Source organism: Leguminivora glycinivorella, chromosome Z, assembly GCF_023078275.1.
Source record: "Leguminivora glycinivorella isolate SPB_JAAS2020 chromosome Z, LegGlyc_1.1, whole genome shotgun sequence".
Classification (NCBI taxonomy): Eukaryota; Metazoa; Arthropoda; class Insecta; order Lepidoptera; family Tortricidae; genus Leguminivora; species Leguminivora glycinivorella.
In genome coordinates, this window is record NC_062998.1 from 44569830 (window position 1) to 44582729 (window position 12900).

The following is a 12900-nucleotide window of genomic DNA, read 5'->3' on the forward strand; positions in this document are numbered from 1 at the left end:
GAACGCTGCCCATTCTGTCGGCGACGTCGCATAATGGATTGCTTCGATGTTCGCATTTTGCGCAAATGTTTTTCTTATTTAGCGATATCACGAAATGTATCTTCGTGAGGTATAGGTAGAGGAATGTTATCGGACATGTCTTCTTCCATTAGGTCGTGGGTCGGCTCGCCGTAAAGAGTTTCGGGTGAGCTATACTGATGAGGTCCGCTCCGCAGACCTTGCGCTCGGTTCTGCGACCGAGTGGCGTGCGCGAGCGCAGAGCGGTCGCGGGCGCGGCTGCGCCGGCGCGGCGTCCGAAATCATTGGTATAATAAAGAGCTGAGCGAGAAAGCGCCCGCTCGCTGCGTGATAGATGCTCCACGGCCGAGCGACAAAAAAATAACAAAATCGACTTAGCAAACATGTTTAATATAATGAATGACTCGCTCGTATATCTTCACCTGCTTAGTATGACATAAATTATAATAACATTATGTTGTACACGTTCAAGGAGTCCCAACAAATTCTTATTCACTATAAAATAAGACGTTTCACAAAAATATTGTCCGGGTTAGAGAGACGAGCTCGAAACGGAATAAACGATGAAATTCCTCTAATGCTCTGCTGGACGCGCCCCTTTGTGTGCGCTTACATGACTAATGCCTTGTGAAATTGAACTATTGACGTACATATTTCGAGAAAATCTTCATAGCGTAGGATGAGGATTCCTCATAACTAAGACGGAGGCATAGCATACTTTCGGCCCCGTTGACCGAATATATTGGACTCAGTTAAACATTAAAGACGCGACTCTGCCTGCGCTGTGTTTAATTGAATTCGTCAAATAATAGGTATGTATGTCTCAGAGAAGACAGAAGACTATCAAACTTAATTTGTCTGTGGATATTGGATATTATGTAGACAACTTAATTGCTTAGTGCTGTAAAAGTGTCTTGCTGAATGAAATTCCAAGAAAAAAATATGTTATTTTTCTATCATTGTTTATACCTACGGCGTAGGCCGTCGCTTGTCACGTTTTATACACTCCGTAGGATTTGCTAACAGCCATTACAATAAATCTTACTACTATACTTTTACTCCGCAATAACTCGGTGCATTGCGTTTTTATTTCGCGGTGATTTAGTTCACATCATCGATTTGATTCAGTGGCGTTAAAATTGAGAGACTCTCCGAGACGAGGGCGCGCCCCTTCGCTCCCTCAATAAAATTACTTAGCCAGCCTGCACATAATTAGCGCTAAACAATATTTAGCAGCGATTAACCCTATAAAGTCTTATTAGATTAGAAGGGTTGTAAAAATCAATTAGAATGCCGTCCGTTGTAACCGCACAGCGCTCACGACCTCAGGAGGAATTCCTCTTTTTATTATCAATTAGATGGGTTTATGTGTGGCACGGAGAGTAGGTGAGGATTAGGCAAGTGCGGCGGCGTGCGTGCTTGCGGCGGCCGGCCGCGGCTTAGCCTCGAGGGACGCCCTGACCCTTCCAGCGACACGATGACAGCTGCCTTTGTCATGCCGCACAATTTTATACCACAAAATTGACAGCTACGTAACACCGTAATTCACAGATCGAACAACTTGTTACCGAGCTTGTTGCGACTCACAATAAAGTACGACGCTGGTTGTAGCCGGCTCGCGGCGCGGCGGGGTCCAATTTATGTTGTTTCATATGTTGTCTGCTTTTGTTAATGTGAAAATTAAATCAAACACGTCGGCACCATATTTTTTGTTTATTGCTTAATCTTTTTGTGAAGTAAGATGAGTGCGCAGCGTACGGCGGCGTCATGTGACTATAGTGATTATTGTAAAATGTTGCGATTGTACTGATAAAACGTAAAACTAACTTAAGACCTCCTTCATACGGTATTCAGGATGTACTAGTGAGGATACCTACTTGTAGAGCATATTTGGTGCGAATGTTACTTTGCTAGCCGAATGGCACAATCGCTCACGAAACGCTCACGAAACGAAGCGCTAGTAGATATCTATCTCTATTTTCTCGTCCGCGTTTTTTCTTCAACACATTCCTGATCAGTAAACCATAACCAACATGCCTTTTGTAGTTAAGCTTGAGTCGGTTTGCAGTCGATATGCAGTTCCCAGGCAAGGTACAGTTGGGTTGTAGGCCGTGTGTCAGCCCTGCCCTTAGAGTTCGTAAAGTTAAAATTTGACTCTATTACGATAAGGATAGATTATTCTTTGATATACTATTACAATATGACAGTAAGTTATCTATAAGGCTTGCTAAAATTTTATGATCAATAGACATTCTACTGGTAGATAAAAATTGTATAGAATTCCGTTCAGTAGGTACAGTAATTAGTACCTAGTTATTAAGTTTGTAATAATGTTATACTCGTAAGATATATATATATATAGGTAGTAAGTAGTAAACCGACGTTTTCCCCTAGAATTGCCCATGCTGAGATGAGTGGCAGTCATATATGCACGTAGCTTAGGATATTACGAGTAGGTAATCCTAAGTGTAATAAAAAGTACAACAAAATATATGTAGTGCTCTTTGACATCTTCAGACCGCAATCCGAGACGTCGTAATGTCGCGAGAAGACACGAAAGCTCACCTGTATGACTAAATCAATATCAAATCAGTTTGAAGTTAACGGAAGTTTGAACCCTCAGCGGCGTGTAGGAATGCCTGATTGATTCCCGACTTCCCACCGTGAAAGTATGTCTGAAGTTGGGCCAGATTCAACTTCAGGCAGATCCAAGCGGAATTGATAATGAGATACGTCTTTGTTCCCCGTTCTGATTGAGCGCGCGTCTGGGAGCGGAGACAGGCGAAATATTACTAATTTTGCATTTAGACGTTCTTAACTTACTTTTCGAAAGATTTTGTAACTTTGTAGGTACAGTAGATAACTTTTATGCACATATTACTCGTAAAGTCGTATAGGTAATCGAATACTGCTTGAAAACATTAGGTACGCTTAATATACAAAAATAACATTTATTTACGAAAAATCCTTTTATCCTACCCTTTCTTGAAATAAAGTAAATATTTAAATATCAGTATTTTCTTAAATATATATAGTGCTCCCTATTTAATTATCCTTAGGGTACCTGAACAACCTGAAAATCGCTTACGCTTCATAAGTCATAAGCCATGAACATTTATTGCATACATATTATGATATTACATAGTCTTAATTAGCTACATAATATGGACCCTGCAAGGGCGCAGCAATCTTTACCTAGGCACTTAACTACTACTAGGTACAATAGTTTAATTACTTAACTACTACTAGCTACAATAGCGAGATCAAAAGAGAGAGGGAGAGAGAGAGAGAGAGATTTATTACATTACAATTAAATAGACAAATTCTTCGTAAGCGTATCGTAACTAATATAGCTCCGCTCTTCTCTAGTGGCGTGACTGACCCAGGTTGCGTTGCGAATGCGATCGCCACATATTACGATATTAGCGGCATCAATTGTCACTTCGTCTAGGCCGGATAAGTGCTTTTTCACATTATCCGATCCGATATCGGATGTCGGAAGGATTTCAATGGAAAAAATCTAAGATAGCGCCTATAATGTATGGGATATCGGTCCGACATCCGATATCGGATCGGATAATGTGAAAACGCACTAAATCGTTACATTTTTACCATAGGTACCTACTGCGTAAGTCGGTTTTGTAATCTAGATTCAATCAACAATATATTCTACGTTTTATGACTATTTCTTGATAGACCCACGCATAACATAATTAGGGCTATAAGCCCAGCTGAAACTTAACGAGAAAGGGCAGTGTCCTTCGTGGATACAGTCAAATCAAGTAAAAAGTATGTGTGTAGTACACAAGTTACTAAAAACTATTTCAGTACAGATGGTGTTCTTTTTACGCACTAGAAGTGGTTCATTATATGCCAGGTCGAACATTCGAAGGGCCAGATGGCCATACTGAAAAACGTCGTGCGATACACGTGCGAAAAGGAAATTCGTCCTTTCTTTCGTACTTGTATCGTGTACTATTTTAAATACTATCGATACTTACTTATAATTTGTCAAATGTTGAATCACATCCACAGTCTGCATGCTTTCGCGTTGTATATTACCTACACAAGCAGTATCAGGAATATTCACAAGCAAAGTTACCAGTACCTACCTACATACTGCCTACTATCAGGGGCGGCTCACTCCGCGATTCTATCGCCGCGCTACAAGTACATCCTGGCGGCCGCGAGTTCGCGGCCTACTCAGGGGTGGCGCGCGTTCTCACGGAATGCACGTTCGCACTTTCTACTGTTACTTTACGTCGCGAGTTTTTTTTAAGGTTCAGATTCGATGTACGCGTATGGAATGACTTAATATTTAGTTAAAATAAAATAAATACCATAGGACATTCTTACACAGATCTACTACTGATTAAGTCCCACGGAAAAGTTCAATAAGGCTTGTAATGTTGGAACTTGAACAATAATATATGAATACAGTATTTGTACCTAGAAAGTACCCAAGACTTGAATATAATAATTAATAGTACATATAACATTTTATGTGAGTGTTAATTCGTTTCAATCCATAAGTAACCCTATCGCCGGACGCCGCGCACGTGCGGCTCGTTTCTTCGTAAGAATTTTGTAGGTATTTAAAAAGGCGGCATTACGAGAACATTAAAGCAGTGGGCCTTCTGTACTTGTACTATTATATATTCTGTGCTACTATTGCCGTGCGCAGTGAACATAGGACGACACAATAAACTAGATAATTTACTTATTGGTCCTATCCTAAGTTTAAATGTTGGCTCGACGGTAATGCATCCTAGTTGAAAAATCGATGTGGTGTGTCGAAGCGGAGGGCTCAAGGAATCCGGGCGGCGATCGATGCGTCGATAGCTGTGATACGTGCCGTCCCGACGCATCTGGTAGCTGCCCACTAGTTTGTTATCGGTGACAAAACCTATTTATCGAAGTCCACGAGATTTATCGGTTACTATTCTACTCAATAACATGACATCTAACACGTTATGTCACTATAAATAATTATCGTCGACATTTAACTGTTATAATTTATTAATATGCTTTCTGTGACACATTTAATGTTTTCATTGGGACAAATTAGACAAATACAGTCGGTGATTTGTTACATCGATGATTATATTAATGAGTTGTTTAAGTCATCTGATAGGAGCGAGGTACTCATAAATACTTAATAGAGTCTTAATTCGTATATAATTTCTTATTTGATTTAAAATTTAAACACGAAAGTCCGATGATCGATCGCACACTAGTTAATAAATAACTAGCGGCCCGGGATTACGACGGTTCTAACCCTCTAATTGCAGAGAAAAGATTGATAACCCGCTCGTAATCACCGGCTATATGGAACATTTGGAAGTGGTTAACATTTTAAACATGCCAAAACCTCATAATAACGCATAAATCAGTACATAAAAATCTGTTTGGTGTTGTAATAAATAAAACAGGAGTAGGAGCCGATGGCCATGCATACAGCGGGGTCTTACGCAATAGTTTGATTTATTGGTTTCGGCAAGGTGCAAGGAATTCTAACGGCCCGGCCCTCGGAGCGTGATAGAATTTTGCCTTCGCAATTTCCTCATATATGTGAAAAACTATTCGCAGCCCGCGGTGATAAATGTTGGGGCACCTATGAATAAATTTGCCTGTCGGTATAATGCGGAAATCTGGAGTGATTAGGTACGGCAGGTGAGGGCCAGCTGAGGCCATCGTCTTAATCGCTCGTTTTGTACTCGCCGTGTAGCACAGAATACATATTAAGTACACTTGTAGTTACTGAGTTGGCGCGTCACCTTTAGGAGTTAGGAGGTGCGGTCGCCAATTGTTTCTTTAAACTTATATTTAAATATTACATCGCGTGCTTCTTACGAGAATTAGTACATTGCGGAAAAGAGGAAAATCGAATCGAGTGGCGATAAGTTAAAACTTCGCATGTGCATATTACGACATTATTCAGTACCTACAATATATTATGTATGAAGATTTAAAGATTCGACCTGACAAGAAATGTACTACCGACAAGAAAGGTACTTTGCTAAAAAGTATCTTTTCAGTACAGATGGTGTTTTTTTTACGCACTAGTGCGAGAAGTGGTTCATTATACGCCAGGTCGAAACTTCGGAGGCTCATCTGTGCTGAAAAACGTCGTACGATACACGTGCGAAAAGGAAATTCGTAACTCGTGTCGATTTAAAACACTCCCTTCGGTCGTGTTTTAATTTATCGCCACTCGTTTCGAACTTCCTTTTTTACGCACTTGTATCGTAATATCGTAATTCTTGTACCTTTCTAGTGCAAAAAGAACAACATATGTAATGAAATAGTACATTACGATACAAGTGCGTAAAAAAGGAAGTTCGAAACGAGTGGCAATAAATTAAAACACGACCGAAGGGAGTATTTTAAATCGACACGAGTTACGAATTTCCTTTTTGCACGTGTATCGTACGACGTTTTTCAGTACAGATGAGCCTTCAAATTTTCGACCTGGCATATAATGAACCACTTCTCGCGCAATAGTCGTAAAAAAAACACCATCTGTACTGAAAAATATATTACCAACTTTATATACCTAGATTTACGACTTTTACGAGTATTAGGTATGTACTCAATTGTGGTAAACATATGTAATTGGGAAGGTTACTACCTAGTCGATTCTTGATTTATTGGTTAAATGAAAGTCTGTCGTCAGTTAACATCAGTTTTTATGTATCAGAGAACCGCCATCAAGATATGTAACTGCCCTTATCAAAGAGAGCGTGGAAAACACAAGGTAAAGCAATTATTTGCACTAACATGATGGTTGGTTGCAACTTTATCAATCTCGCCATACATGACTTTGGCTGGCTGATGATAAAACCGCAACCCATCGTTGAAGATGACAGGTAGACACTATAGGGCTGTTTTGGGGACGCATAAGTATGTCTATTAAATAAAAACCTAGTAGGACAATCGTTTTCAAAATCAGTCGCCATCTCTCCACTTTTCCAGAATATTGTTACGGATTTTAATGTTTAGGTACACAATCATTTAGTAACCTATTTTTTACACTTTCAGAACCAACTTAATTTTAGAAAATTCAAATTACAATCTTCTTTAGAACTATTAATGATTGTCTATGGTTTCTAAAGGTAACTTAGTAATTTTCAAAGAGTATGACCATTTTTTTGTGTACTTACAATCTTTTGAATTACCTACTTACCTCTGATAATGTAATGTAAGTTATATATCTTCATAAATATATTTATAATAATTATATAAGTATCTCGCACTTATCACGCAGTCCATCTCGAACCTGCAACGACATTGGAAACATACAACGCCAATTAATAAAATATATCACCGACAATGACCCTTTATTCGGCCAATATGTTCCCGATCGCCCACCAATTCGATTGCCGTGTACACCTAATAAATTTTACAAGCGTATCTGAAAAACCCGTACAATAAGAGAGACTGGATGAGACGAGAACAATAGCGGAATAACATTCGGCGGGCAGTAAACGACGCTGGAAATCTAAATATTTATTTGAATTACCCGCTGGGGGCGCTGAGCCCGAGTTGCTACCGTTAAATCCTATAGGTTCCGCAAAGTGAACCATTTTGCATTTTAAATGTTTATTTTTGATATAGGTTTGTTACCTTTATCTCATGGAGCAGAGACCTCTCAACAATATGTCGGACTATATCAGTTATTTGTATATTTAATATGCATAACTATGAAATTAGATCTATGCAATTACGAATTTTCACCAAAGCGATATACAATTTTAGTAAATTAAAATACATATAAAATTACCTCTATAAGACCTAAAGAGCTTACATATGCCATCTGTCGGCGTATCGTTGCAACTTGAGCTTTCGCCTGCAGCCAAGGCGTAGCGCATCCAACGTGCACTAGAGACCGCAGCCGCTTCAGATAGTTCTGCCTACTTTGAAGAGACTTCTCTTCGCCACGAAAGCTTATAAGGTAACGTCATCTGGTTTTGAACAAAAGAAAATCTGTGTATAACGGTTTTATGATGTCTACAGACATTGTAGCAGGTACTTATTCTTAATAAAACTCAGTTGACATTCTATAATCGTTTAATATAATATTATGCAATTGTCATGTCATAAATCGTGTATCAATGACATTTGGTTACCTCTTCCAGTCGTATTTCAATCGTTTTCATACCACCTTAATAAGAACCTATGTATACTTACTTAGGTGGTTTTACTACTTATTTAATAGGTGCAAGATGCTACCGTCAAGGCATATAGGTATTGACTTCTATATCTATTATCATTAATAATTCGTCGCCCCGTTATGCCGTGAAAGACGGACAAACAAACAGACACACACACTTTACCATTTATAATATTATAGTATGGATTAGTCGGAGCACTGGTAGCTCATACTCTTTCAGTCTAGTAGGTACTTATACCATTCTACACTTGGTAAGTGGTTCTGTATATTGATTTTGATTAGGTTTGCGCCATAAATACCTGATTTAATACTGATATGAAGTACTCAATTTCTGACAATATAAGTTTATTAGTTTTATTACCGAGGAAGAGAGCCACAGGTTATATCTCGGGTTAATTAAATATAGAGTTAAACAAACAATTTTATTGCGCGCCAACCATGCGCAATCTGCGTATCTCTCTGTCATATAACAGAATCTAGTATAGTTTGCAAAATCGGCATTATGTCGCTACTAACAGAGTTCTGATTAAAACGAACTAAAACAGGGATGAAATCTCTAACTAGTAAATCTCAGTGTTGTCTGATCTTCATGCATGCTGTACAAATATAGAAGATATTGAATACGACGTTATTGTTAAGGGCGCAAGGGCGTATTCATATATAATTTAGCGCTTTCACCGACTGACTGGGACCTATAAAACAGATGATTGGTTCTACGTTATTAGACGTTATTTGTTGTCTATGCTTATTGCTGTTTTACGAGCCGTGGACGTTTTATTGCGGTTTCAATTGGCGCTGTGACGGGTTTGATTAAGGCGACGAGTGGAGAATATTCATTATGGCGAGCATAAATGTGTCAACGATGTATTCCTCCACAGAAACGATAGCGTTAATATAAACTGGAATTCTGTAGGTATGGTACAGTGGAGCAAATCTCGACTGGGGGGCAATTGTATCTAATCCATTTTTTCAATTATTACACTATGATGTTGAGTTCTACACGTATCCACTGAACACGCCTACCATATATAACCGGTGGACACTCTATTTAATAATACAAACATTGTAAAACATGGAAAAAATGGACCAGTTATATTTGCCCCCAGGTCGAGATTTGCCCCGCTATACCTTAAGTAAGTAGGTCCGAAAACGTAGGTACAATATACAGGGAACAAAAAAAGTATAATAATAAGGTCGATATAGGAAAGATGGCAAATGGCAAAGGTTCTTAAACAATCCATTCAACAATATGATGCAGCCTTTTTGTCTTATTATTATTTATCTTTATTACCTAGATACTTCAAAATTATTCTAAATAAATAGGATCGCTTTAGGTAATATAGGTAATTTCTCTTGTCCTATTCGCTAGGTGCACGCCTGTCACGTCACGCCCCTAGCGATCGCAATTCTGGCGGAAAATGTCGATTTACTACACATTATAAAACTACTGTAAATTCAAAAATCGGATTTTATTAGACTTTCATCTTTCAATGGAGCGATACTTAAGGAAGGTAGAGTAAATTGTGTATTTAAAATTTAAATAAATATGCGTATTGCTAGAAAACATCACGCCGACTAGGAGCTTTAATCGAACATGCTGCCTAATCCATTTGAATTGATGTCCACGAAATGTATGGAGGAGTTGACTCTTTTCTTAGTTCTTACAAAAAAATCACAAAATGAGTTACATTGGCTGCCACATTAATGTCGCGAGACTAGACAGAACGATGCTGCAACTGTATCAGCACCAGTTTGCATTCAATCGCATTTGTTACTCAATTTAATTTTCAACTTCTTAATGTGTTATATCGTTTTAAGCAATTTCGCATCTTAGGGCCCTAAAACATTGAAGCAGGTTGTTTTTAATTGAAAGTAATGTTTTATTTTTATGGACTTATTGCCCCCATTTACATGCAAATGCAATGATAAATGCAATGATCATGTTCGGCCGTGTTCGAGCGCGGCTGGCGCCAGCCATTCAGTCACTGTTAATAAAAAACGCCCATTCAATCCAGGTCAATCCCAACAAAAAGAAACAAAAATGGACATACGACTCGAGTCGCATAAAATTTATTATAACAATATTTAGTTAACGAAAACGCTCGTTATTAACTTCCATTTTAATTACTATAATTAAATAAACCAAATGCCTATATCGAGTGGCACTCTTAAAATAAAAAAAAACCTTTTTTTTATTACGTTTTAAGCATTGTTTAAGAGTTAAAAGAGGGGAGGACCCTCCCGGTCGACTTTTACCTATTCTTAAAGATTCAGACGTTTACTGGTTAACTGATTCGGGGCTGGTTGAAAGGTTGCTCGTTATAAAACCGAGCTTTATAATACATACTTAATAAGATAAAGTGTTAACCGTTGTAGTCTATTGAATAAAGCTATAACAGCTACAGGATCTCGGGTAAATATTACCCGGGAACACGAAGCATTTTTTTGAAAGCTTTCTTCGTAAAGCTATCGTGTACCAGCTATGCCTATTACCAACCGATGAGTGTTGTAGGTTATTTTAGCGTCGGAGACGTATTACAGGTATTAAGAGGGAAGGAAGGCCGCCCGGCCACGTCTACTTACAAACGTAGGCTTATTTTCCTCTCTGGATATTGACATTAAAGAAAATATATTTACACAGTTTCCTGCATGGCAATGCGCTGACAATAGGGATGACGACTACACAAAAAATGGCATTCTGTTGTGTCCGTCAGTTAGATCTTCCAAAAATACTGAACACATCATTTTCGCTTTTCTAATTAATGAAAAAATACACGCGAAACTTCAACGCACTGTACCGTCATTTTTCTTTTACGAGAAAAAATAAAAAATACGTGTCTAAAATTCTTTGATAATCTAACTGACGGACTAATTAGTTTTTTTTTAGTCGTCTCGCCTATTGTACAGAAGTGGTTTTTTTATTATTATTGTTAAAAATATGAAAACAAACAGATAAAGAAACAAACGATCCTAACTCTAATATTACTAACAAAGAAGTACCTACCTAATATATAAAAATTATGTACCTACACGAAAAAATTCAAAAAACGATGTACATTTGTTAACGTCATCTTTAGAAGTCCTTACACGTTCACATACCTACCTAACTGTAACTACCTAATCAATTATCTTAAGTAGGTACGCAAATAATTAACGTAAATATTCTAATTAAAGTACAGTGGGGCAAATCTCGACTGGGGGACAATTAGTAACTAATTCATTTTTTCCATTAATTACACTATGATGTTGAGTTCTACATGTATCCACTGAACACGCCTGCCATATATAACCGGTGGACACTCTATTTAATAATGCAAATGTTGTAAATGTAAAACATGGAAAAAATGGACCAGTTACATTTGCCCCCCCAGTCGAGATTCGCCCCGCTGTACCTTATACTTATGTGTGAAACAGTAGTCAGCAGTAAATCTACCTATTGACTGTGATGCTGCTGCTGTTGAATTCAATAATCTAGGGGCGGATTTTTGAACCACGACGTCCACGACCGCTTGCTACTTTTGTTAACCGCCTTCCAAATCTCAAGGGAAAGGGTTCTCAATTCGTCTGTATTTTTTTTTGTTGTTTTTTATTTCTTTTATTTTTTTAAATGTTTGTTCCTTGATATCTCCGTCGTTACTGGACCGATTTTGATTTTTTTTTTATTGAACGTATATGCATACAGATTGGTCCCATTTTTCTCAGAACCCAGTTCTGATGATGGGATCCTGGAGAAATCGAGGGAACTCCTCAAATCTGAAAGGCATACATATGGTGATTTAGGAACAGCATGCATTTACGTACGGAACGGTGATATTTGGTGCAGTGGAACTCCTGATGATGGTCAGAATGGAACTCCTCAAATCTGAACGGCACACTTATAGTGACTTTGGTATTTTTATAAGAACAGCATGCACTTACGTCCAGAACAGTGACATTTGGTGCAGTGGAACTGCTGATGAAGAGTGAGCCGCCCCTGGTTAGAGTTCCGTTTTGATAATCATTATCAGTACTTCAGAATCATCCAAATTTCAAAATTGGTTCAGAAATGACGGAGATATCGAATAACAAACATTAAAAAATATACAGACAAATTGATAACATAATCTTACATTTGAAAGTATTTATCACCAGAACCTCAAAGGAAGGCGGTTTTTTTTTTAATTATTCAGTATTAAATCCACTACTTACATTTTACAGTGCCCTTACATTTACCAATGCCCTTAATGTTAGATAAGTGATTATCACCATTAGCTTAGGTACCAATTTCTGTCGCTCGTATTTTCAAAATAGCATTTCGCGGTTATCGGGTGACGATCTCGAGCGCTCTAAATTAAAAAAAATGCACCTGAACAGGCACTTTCTTGTGAAAAATTTGATAATGTTCTTTAAGTTCTACAACTTACATAATACTAATTAAATTGCGCAACTACGCGAGATGAGAAAACTCTTAAGTATTGCGAAAACTTTGCGTACACCCACCTAGTCCAGCCATAAATATTGTAGGCACCTACTGTTAGATTTAAATGTAATGTGTATTTATATAATCTTACTATTTGCATATTACCTATTATGTTACTGGCTTACAGCAAGCATGTCTATGCTTGATAGTATTTGAATTTTATATTTCGCCTGTTCTTATTTTTGTCTGCATGACAATATCATGTCACTTGATTTGTTTGTTTACTTTAGGATGCACGTTATTTAATATA